Here is a 10506-nt window from a genome sequence, read left to right as displayed (position 1 = left end):
TCTTTGAAACCGGTGCAAGGGCACACATTCGCACGCATACGTCGTCCCACTTCCCAGGACCGCTGCCATTTTATGACATACACGCACGCATTATAAAATAGTCTGGCCACACACACGTGTGCCACGTTTTAAGTGGGCACACGCATGTGCATGCAAATCCCTCTTCTACCGGATAAGTCGGGGGATTTTTAAAGTGGTGCGCACCAAAACCATTGCCTGTTAAACCAGTTCATCCCCAGTTCACAGATAGGGCCTCCAACAACCCCCCTCCCTGGTTTGATAACCTAAACTCCCCTCTGTTAACTCAGGCCCTCTAAACCCCTCAGAAATGGTTCAATCTTTTTATTTATTTTATTTTATTTTTTTAAACTTACACGTCATCTAAAGGAGAAATAAAATTTTGCAGCAGGGGATCTTGGCCTGTGAGGGGGGGTGTAAGTATATTTGCGCACATCTCTGGTTCATGCTCCGAAAAGCTCATGCCCAACGCAGACCATGACCATGCTCCACCCCCTTTTCAAAAACTTTGGAGACGTGCACGCTGCGGGAGATACGTGTGTATCCAGGTGGCTTTTAAAATCTGCTCGGCGCATGCAAGCCCGACTTAATCGCACATCCCCTAATTAATGCATGCATTGGGCTTTTAAAATTCACTTTTAAGCATGGAAGTTACCCTATACAAGTTACATCCTGCTCGGAGCAAGTGTAACATTTTGCAAGGTAATTTGCACATGTACTCGATCATTTACTCAAAGATTTTCAAAGCAAACGTACAATGGTAAGTTTACTAAGAAAAGTCTGTGGGTACAGGGTCCATGTACACTTTACCACTATGCGGGCTGCTATTAAATTAGCTTCCCTAGGATTGGTTTTCAAGCACTGTGCTCCCTCCATGGCTCTCAGGAGCCAGTCACAGATGTGTGGAGTTAAACCAATCAAAAGATAATGCCTAGAGCATGCATGTTGACCCTTATTTCTATGTATTCAAGTTGACTAACATGGCAACCACAATGCTTCACATTACTTCAGTAATTTTGGAGAAAATGCTTTATAGAAACTTGAAGAAAATAAACAGCACAGTACAGCGTATATTGCAATAAATTCTTAAATACCCACTTTCAAGAGGCCAGGTTTTTTAACTCTTTGAACTTACTTTTTTTTTTTTATTTTGTAGGCAGCAAAAGGAAGACCAGACAAGGTGAGCATCTTGCCAGGACAGCTGTTGAGACTGTGCTGTACGGTATTTGAAAGGTTATGAGCAGCTACCTCTCTGTAAATCAACAACACTGGCAATGATCATGGAAAGTATATCTTTAAAGACAGCTCCTCCACTAATATAAATATGAATGTGATCAACCATTCTGTTTGTCACTAAATGGCCCTAGGTCCCACACCATTAGGACTAGTAACAGCACGGGATTTCCATTCTCTTTCAGTCTCTCCACTGAGCTGACTGTGATTGGCTATCCCAGGGGCATAAGCGGAGCTAGTGGTAGAGAGTTTAAGTTTTGAGTTAGGTTTTGAAGAATAAGGAGTGTTTTCTTCTTTTCTCCCTGCTGAGCTGGGCCCACTAACCCAGCTTGGTGTTTTTCTTGCATTCAGAGGAGATCCCTTCTCAGTACACTCCCCTGTCTGAGAGAGTCTGCCCCCTTTTTGTAGAGAGTTAAGGTTTATGTAGATTTTGGTCCAATTTTGATACACTTTTCTTATTCTGGAGAATATCCTGTGTTCCTTGCGAAAGGAGCAGCCCCTCCAGTCCTGAGAGCAGGGGCTAGAGATCTGTGAGCAAACCTTCTAATCCCTGGACAAAGCAAGACCAGTGACAGCGCTACCCAGCATGAGATATTTTGGATAGAAACTTTTGGATATTCCCCTTTTTTTGTTCGTGTAGAGATTTTTCCCCGCACCTCTGCACAACCTGGTGAAAGAGACAGAGAGCTGTGAGGTGAATTGGATATTTGGCCTCCATCCCTGAGAGGTCCTTCAAGGTTGTACCATCAAGCCTTGGGGGACTCCCAATCAGATCTCTACCCCAGAGGGACCAGGACATGGGCTGTGGGCTTCAGACTGAACTTTGGACTCAGTTAGGATCTTTTTGTGGTGTGGGGCTCCCTCCTAGGATTCCCCCCTACTGGACTGTTGCACAGATGCGTAGGCAGTGGCAAACTTCCTCCCAGGAGCTGGAGAGATGGACACCAGCACCCCAGCAGAGACCCTGGGTAAAAAGTTCATTTGTTAAATGTTTGTGGGACAGTGATGGACCTTTTGGAAATAATCTGTAATATGATTTGAACACCCAGTCTGAGTCCAGCTTGTCTGTCCTTGAGGAGAACACAATACCAGAAAGATACACACACCATAGAAGAAACTCTCCATCACCTGGACCACAAGAGGTTTTCCTCTTTCCCCACAGCAAGAGCTCACTCCCTGGAAAGTGCAGGAAGGGGAAGGATGGGAAGAACAGCCCATAAACCAATACTTTTATTGCCCTAGGGCAATCAACAAAGGGTTACATTAATATAAATATTGTGTAATAGCTAAGGATGTATCCCATGAGGTATCCTATAAGTTATAGCCCTGTGCTATAGACATCACCAGCATTCAACTCTCATTGTAATCCTATAAAGATTCCAAAAATATCCAAAATGTTATCCTCAAGCAATTCTTAAAAAAAAGGTTAGACTCACTGACAGCTAATAACGCCATAGGTCCAGGCATATCTTTCCAAACACCATGAAAACATCCACTTCTTTTCTATCAGAACACAAGCTGTAGGAGAAGTCCCAGAAGAGATTGTTGAGATGAGTTTATTCCCATAGGGGTAGATTTTCAGACGAGCGCGAATAGCCTACTTTTGTTTGCGCTCCAGGCGCAAACAAAAGTACGCTGGATTTTAGTAGATACGCGCGTAGTCGCGCGTATCGGCTAAAATCCTGGATCGGCGCGCACAAGGCTATCGATTTCGTATAGCCTGCGCGCGCCGAGCCGCGCAGCCTACCCCCGTTCCCTCCTAGGCCGCTCCGAAATCGGAGCGGCCTAGAAGGGAACTTTCCTTTGCCCTCCCCTCACCTTCCCCTCCCTTCCCCTACCTAACCCACCCGCCCGGCCCTGTCTAAACCCCCATCCTACCTTTGTCGGGGGATTTACGCCTCCCGAAGGGAGGCGTAAATCCCCGCGCGCGAGCGGGACTCCTGCGCGCCGGGCCGCGACCTGGGGGCGGGTACGGAGGGCGCGGCCACGCCCCCGGGCCGTAGCCACGCCCCGTACCCGCCCCCAAAACGCTGTCGACACGCCCCCGCAACGCCGCGCGCTCCGGCCCCGCCCCCCGACACGCCCCCCTCCGAGAACCCCGGGACGTACGCGAGTCCCGGGGCTCTGCGCGCGCCGGGAGGCCTATGTAAAATAGGCTTCCCGGCGCGCAGGGCCCTGCTCGCGTAAATCCGCCCGGTTTTGGGCGGATTTACACGAGCAGGGCTCTGAAAATCCGCCCCCATAGCTTTGGACTGTTTAAACAATCATCACGACCCCTGATGCAGAAACGGTAATTTCAAAATGCTGAGTCAATGACTGGGGTTTGTTAGCATAACTCCATATCGCATCTTCCATCATCATGCTGAGGAACAAATTCACTTCTCTCCAAATAAGGGGTAGATTTTAAAAGAAGCGCGATCAGCCTACTTTTGCTTGCGCATCAGACTCAAGCAAAAGTACGCTGGATTTTAGTAGATACGCGCGGAGCCGCGCGTATCCACTAAAATCCTGGATCGGCGCGCGCAAGGCTATCGATTTTGTATAGCCTGCGCGCGCCGAGCCGCGCTGCCTCCCCCCGTTCCCTCCAAGGCCGCTCCGAAATCGGAGCGGCCTCGGAGGGAACTTTCCTTTGCCCTCCCCTCACCTTCCCCTCCCTTCCCCTACCTAACCCACCCACCCGGCCCTGTCTACACCCCCCCCTTACCTTTGTCGGGGGATTTACGCCTCCCGGAGGGAGACGTAAATCCCCGCGCGCCAGCGGGCCTGCTGCGCGCCGGGCCGCGACCTGGGGGCGGGTACGGAGGGCGCGGCCACGCCCCCGGGCCGTAGCCACGCCCCGTACCCGCCCCCAAAATGCTGCCGACACGCCCCCGCAACGCCGCACGCTCCGGCCCCGCCCCCCGACACGCCCCCCTCCGAGAACCCCGGGACGTACGCGAGTCCCGGGGCTCTGCGCGCGCCGGGAGGCCTATGTAAAATAGGCTTCCCGGCGCGCAGGGCCCTGCTCGCGTAAATCCGCCCGGTTTTGGGCGGATTTACGCGAGCAGGGCTCTGAAAATCCGCCCCTAAGTGTTTTTTGTCAATAGATATATAAAGGTTGTACTTAAAAAAAAAAAATCAAAGGCACACTATTTCTCCAAAAAAATGGTTTTATTTACATATATAAATAGACTTAAAAAATATCTTTTCCTGGATTCAAACAAGACCATATGATTATATTCATTTGCCGAGGGTAAGACATAAGATGCACAATATGAGCGCAGTCTACGGCTGATTTCTGCTGGTAATAGTTACATTTTATTTATATGTTTTATACTCACTTGCTCAAGCCCTATTGAGTTATACTTTTCATACTTTCTGCCTCTTGTGGTTACTATCCCTGCAGATTGTGAAGACCATTTTTATTCCATCCCATTGCACATCCATAGCGCAGAACTACATCATAGAATGGGCTAAGAGGTCAACAGAAGAGCAGGTGATAAGACTGGATTCAAAACAGGGATTCAGATCAAAGAAGTTAATTCCCTTCCAAGTCAAATAAACGGACCTTCTTTATCATATCAAAACATAAAAAGGGTTTTTGCTTTCCTAAAATACCTAGAAAGGGACTTGTCAGCTGGGAAGAAAATATTCACAATCAGAAAAGTCACATAAGTTTAAAACTCAATCAAGTGAATCAGAGATTACTGAGAAATGTTTTGTACAAATATAACTGCTGCTTGCTTCAATCTCTGATTTTTAAAAATTGTAGAATTGCATGCCCTATCTCAGGGGTGGCCAACCTCAGTCTTCAAGAGCTATGAACAGGAATGGTTTTCAGGGTATCCATAACAGATAAGCATGAGATAGATGTGCATTCCCTGCTTTCGTTGTATGCAAATCTATCTCATGCATATTCATTGCGGACAGCCCGGAAACCGGATCTGTTTGTGGTCCTTGAGAACTGGATTTGGCCACCCCTGCCCTTATTTAGGTTTTGAAATTTGAAACTCACAGGATCGTTGAGGTAGTGGTAGGGATTGTACAGCTGAGTAGTTGGTGTGGACGGGCAGACTAGATGGGCCATATGGTCTTTTTCTGCCATTATGTTTCTCTGTTTGTAACAATAAAGAGAAAATTAATACATCTTAGAAAAAATTGGTATATAATCAAGATAAATTAATATCTCAAAAGTAAAACCATGAAAAATGCATTAAAAAATAATAAATACATTATCAAACTAGCACTGAGACGCAAACCACCCCACTCTTACTAGGGAGGAAGAGGCCATAATCATCTAATAAAATAATTAATAAAACCTCCGACCGTCATACATGGTGATCCCTTCCCCATCCCCAAATAAATACCAACAAGTGCCAAGGCCCTGGTCCTTCAAGCTTCCTGAGGAGGAAAATTTTGCTGACCTCTCCTCATCACTGGCTCCTGCCAGAAATTAGTTTTGCTCATCGTGTTCCTGATGTACTAATCTTGACTGCTTCAGTAGATATTTTTCAACCTAAGTTCCCCAGCACAATACCTGTCTCCTAGTAATTTACAAAAGTTTTTGTTGTTTTGGATGTTTGCAAAATTGGATAATTGATACTATATGTATTCTTTGCTGTTTGGTAAATGTGTATAAATGGAACCTTTACCAGGAATTACATTCTATCACCAAGGAAATTGTGAAAAGCTGGAATTTATATTTCCTGACTGACGTAATGTAGACATGTTAGCTGAGAGGCTCACTTTTCTAGGTGGTTATAATGTACTCAATAACAGTCATAGCATTAAATCATATTAAGCTGCTTTAATCTGCCTAAGGTGAGATTGTAATGACATTCTTCTAAAATATTTTACAGTTTCTACTGAAGATGATCTATATTACCAAACTGGCTATGATCCCATCCCAGGTAAAGGTGACATAATGGGGCATAGGCCCTTTCTAGGACTCTCTGAGTGGTTACAACCATCTGCATATAATAGATTCCATCTGATGCTTACACATGCACATCTAGCAATTCCATATGTCAGGCCTCTTATCCATGTGTGAAAGGATTTGATTCATCCTGGTTTACTGTGTGTGTGTGTGTGTGTGTGTGTGTGTGTGTTAGGAGTGGGGGAGTGGAGAGGAGGGAGGAGCCTGGATATAAGCCTATCATCACAGTAATATTGTGGACTCTTATTATTTGGTGGAGGGATAGAAGTATAACTTTAGCTCTTTTGACATCCTCCTCCCATTTCCATACAACTTATTAAGCAAGAGGCTTACAAATATTGCTCTGCTGAGCCTCCCTCAATGGAGCTGTTGGTGATAAGTCATTGTATAGAATATGAGATGTAGGCTACCTTTATCTCTCTCAGATATACCTTTCATAGAAACAGAAATAAAGACCACAAGGTTGTGGGCTAATGTGATTGTGGCTCAAAAAGTTGAAGCCATTCTGTTAACAACGACCTGTGGCATTTGCTTAGTGTACCGCCCTGCAATTCCTCCACACATTAATCTGCTGGAGTTAGTTGAGGTTTTATCTATTTTAGATATTTGTTAACGGGTGATTTTAACTTGTCTGTTGATCGGTTAGATACTCCCTGCTGGCTGCTGTGGAGGTTTTTTTTTACGGCAATGTCATCCTTGGGTTCCAGCAAATAGTAAATGCCCCTACTCATGTGGTGGACATATTCTAAATTTGGTTTTTACTAATGATAATTTTATGCTAAATAAAAAAGTCATCTATATTGACAATAGTTGGGTCTTTCAGCACTGTAAATGTCTGTGATTTTGTTTGATTTTTGGCATTGTTGATTGATTCTTATGTAAATTGTATGTAATTTTATTGTACCCTAGCAATTTAGGAAGACTGGGTAATAAATATTTTAAAATAAATAAGTGACTAATCTGTCAGTGACTAAGGGACCATGGTCAGATCATTTTTAAATTCAGTTTTATTTAAGAGATGTTGAGGTTAGAATTGAGGTAAAAAAAAAAAAAAGGAGCAATTGATGCATCTCTTAATTTTTGGATATTTGGAAGCTTATGGCTGAGAATATGGGTTTTGCTACACTGACAAATATGATTTATTCCTGAAATATGCCCATTACTTAAGCTCTTGATGCAGTTGCTCCGTTGAAAACCTTTAAGAATGTTAGAAGAGAGAAGGCCACCCTGGGTTTCCCCTGACATCTTAGAGGTTGAGAAATTCAAGAATTGCAGAGCATAAGTGGTTAAAAAAAAAAAAAAAAGAGTCCATGCAGAGCAAGGAGGCATATCATGTCTGTTTAAAACATTGACTCCTGATTGTGCGGGTTTTGGTGGACCCTTATACCGGCCTGACGGAGAGCGTAGAAGGTGGAAGAGAAGTCTCCGTGAAGAGAATACAGGCTGGGAGGCAGATACTAGCAGAGCGGGGAGAAGAATCTTCACCCTGGAAGCCCGTGCTCCCCCAGGAGGAGCCTGTAGGAGCCGGGCCGCTGGGACTTAGGTGAGGAGAGAAGACGACTTCACCCTGGAAGCCCGAGACTCCCCCGGGAGGTGCCCGTAGGAGTCCAGACCGCTGGGACTTGGGCGAAAGGGCAAAATCCGAAGAGATGATCCGAGGTCAAGGCAGGTAGCAGTCAGGAGGCGACGGGAGCAGGCAGGGGTCGGAACCGAAGAAGCAAACCAAGACAGGCAGGAAAGCCTAGAACGAGAGCAAGGCTGGAACCAAAGGCAGATCCCACGAACCAGGACCGGAACTGAAGTAGGAACTGGATACCAGAACCAAGAACCAAGGCTGGAACGGAAGCAGGCAACTGGAACAGGAACCAAGACTGGAACTGAAGCAGGCAACTGGAACAGGAACCAAGACTGGAACTGAAGCAGGCGAGAATTCCTGAGGCACACAGCAACTAGGATCACCGAAGCAACCTTGTTGCAAGGCATCTAACAGGTGCAGACGCCGGCCTTAAGTATTTGCCGGCGTCTGACGTCATAAGGAGGGACGGCCCGCGGTGTGGCGGGAAAGTCCCTTTAAATTTATCCTCTTCGCGCGCGTGTGCACCTAGGAGGGGAGGGGCTCAGTTTGGCGACTCGGCGGCATCTCCCTCGTGGAGACGCCGCCACGAAACAGTCCGTACCGGCCTGCCTGTGCACAGAGGCTGCTGCCGGGGACCAGGGCCAACAGATTGCAGCGAACCTCCCGGCGCCGAGTCCCCGAACGGAGAGGTAAGGTCCTGGTTGTGACTGGGACCGCAACATTTAATAGCTAAAAATAAATATTTTTCTTACGCAGTCAAACTTCTTCCTTTCCCAGCTTCCAGATATCAGAGAGAGCTCAATTCTTAATGCCAAAACATTTATTGAATGATGAACACTAACACTCACTGCAAATGGCACGGTACTGAAGAGAGCAGCACAGATAGCAGACCTGGTACGACTGTGATGAGAATATCGGAAAACTCAGTCATAGGCAGACAACTGTTTTCACATCAGTCCAGGAAAAGCAGACCTAAATAGCCATGTCTTGTAGTGTTTTGTGAAATATAGGTTATCTTTGATGGCTTTTTTTAAATTTTTGGATGGTATTCCATAGTTTAGGTCCCAAGCAGGAGATGGCCCTATTGTTAGATTCAGCCAGAAGATTATATTTTCTGAGGTATATAGGATCAGCTGGTCCCTAAGGCATTTCAGCCCTGTTCATTTTAAAACGAGTGCACCCATACACACACATAGCACACACACAAGGATATGCTGGAATTTTTAATTATGGGGCAGATAATAAAAGCTACGTGCTGGCGTAGATTTGTGTGCGCAACCCGGCGCGCACAAATCTACGCCCAATTTTATAACATGTGCGAACAGCCGCCCGCATGTTATAAAATCCGGGGTCGGCATGCGCAAGGGGGTGCACACTTGTGCACTTGCTCGCCGAGCCCTAGGGAGCCCCGATGGCTTTCCCCTCCGAGGCCGCTCTGAAATAGAAGCGGCCTCGGAGGGAACTTTCCTTCCACCCCCTCTCTTCCCCTATCTAACCCGCTCCCCAGCCCTACCTAAATCCCCCCCACCTATATATTTTTTTTATTTATGCCTGCCTCTGGGCAGGTGTAGGTTGCGTGCGCCAGCCGAGTGCCAGTGCACAATCCCCGGGCCCAGCGGCAGTGGAGAGGCCTCTGGCCACGACCACTCCCCGCCCCCGGACCGCCCCACCCTGCCCATTTTTTCAAGCCCCGGGACTTACACACGTCCCGGGGCTTGTGCGCGTTGCTGGGCTTATGCAAAATAGGCTCGGCGCGCGCAGGAGCATGTTTTCGTGTAACCCTTTTAAAATCTGCCCCATGTGATGCTTGCACGCATATGTTTTAAAATGCATCAACCATGCACAAGTATGCTCCTAATTTTAAGAGACTACTCGAGCACAGCTAGCATGTGTGAATCTTCCATAGGACCTTGCCAGCTTTTACGTGCATATGTTAGTGAATGTTAAAACATGCTTGCATGAGGCACATCCACCAGTTTGGCCAGTTAATAGCCAGGTCTTTCAGACCCCTTTGGTTCTTCATCTTGCATGCTGTCCAGTTAACCTGGACCCCTCACCCTATCGTATAAGCCCTAAAACGTAAGATCTACAGTCTTGCATCTCATCAGGAGGAGCAGTAAAGTTACATGAATATCTAACGTACATGCTCTGTGGATTTCTTTTTTAAAATTCGGAGTTACATGAATGTCTTGGCCCCACCCCGGAACGCCCATGCCCCACCCCTTTTCTGCCCTTATATTCCTCACCCGTACACATGTATTTTGCAGCTTTTTAAAATCCGCGTCGCTTGCGTGCGGCCCATGTATGCGCAAGTGAGCATTTTTGTGTGCGCAGTGCTTTTAAAATTGACCTGTAAGTAACGAAGATCAAGGAGGTGATTTTGAATTTGGTTCTGTTAGCTATTGGCAACCATCATAAGCTGTGTAGCCCTATTGATCTTGTATAATTTAAGTTATCATACCTTCTGGATTTGATGCTAAAGCTGCATGGGGGTATTTATTAATTTATTTATAAACTCTAATTGTCTTGTAATAAACACAAATAGTAACAATCATAGAAAATGATAAATATACATTACATTGCATGAAATAAACCAAAGCAAAATTACACAAATATATACAATAAAATAAAAAATTAAAAACAATAAACATAAATTGAAATAAAATCTGCAAAATAAGACATAAACAATATAAAAATGATAATCAATGTAAAATAAGTATATGACATAAAATTTTTCCTAAAAAATACATTTTTTATTGTCTTT

The sequence above is a fragment of the Rhinatrema bivittatum genome, chromosome 17 (assembly GCF_901001135.1).
Source record: "Rhinatrema bivittatum chromosome 17, aRhiBiv1.1, whole genome shotgun sequence".
Taxonomy (NCBI): Eukaryota; Metazoa; Chordata; class Amphibia; order Gymnophiona; family Rhinatrematidae; genus Rhinatrema; species Rhinatrema bivittatum.
Note: the sequence above shows the minus strand (reverse complement) of the source record.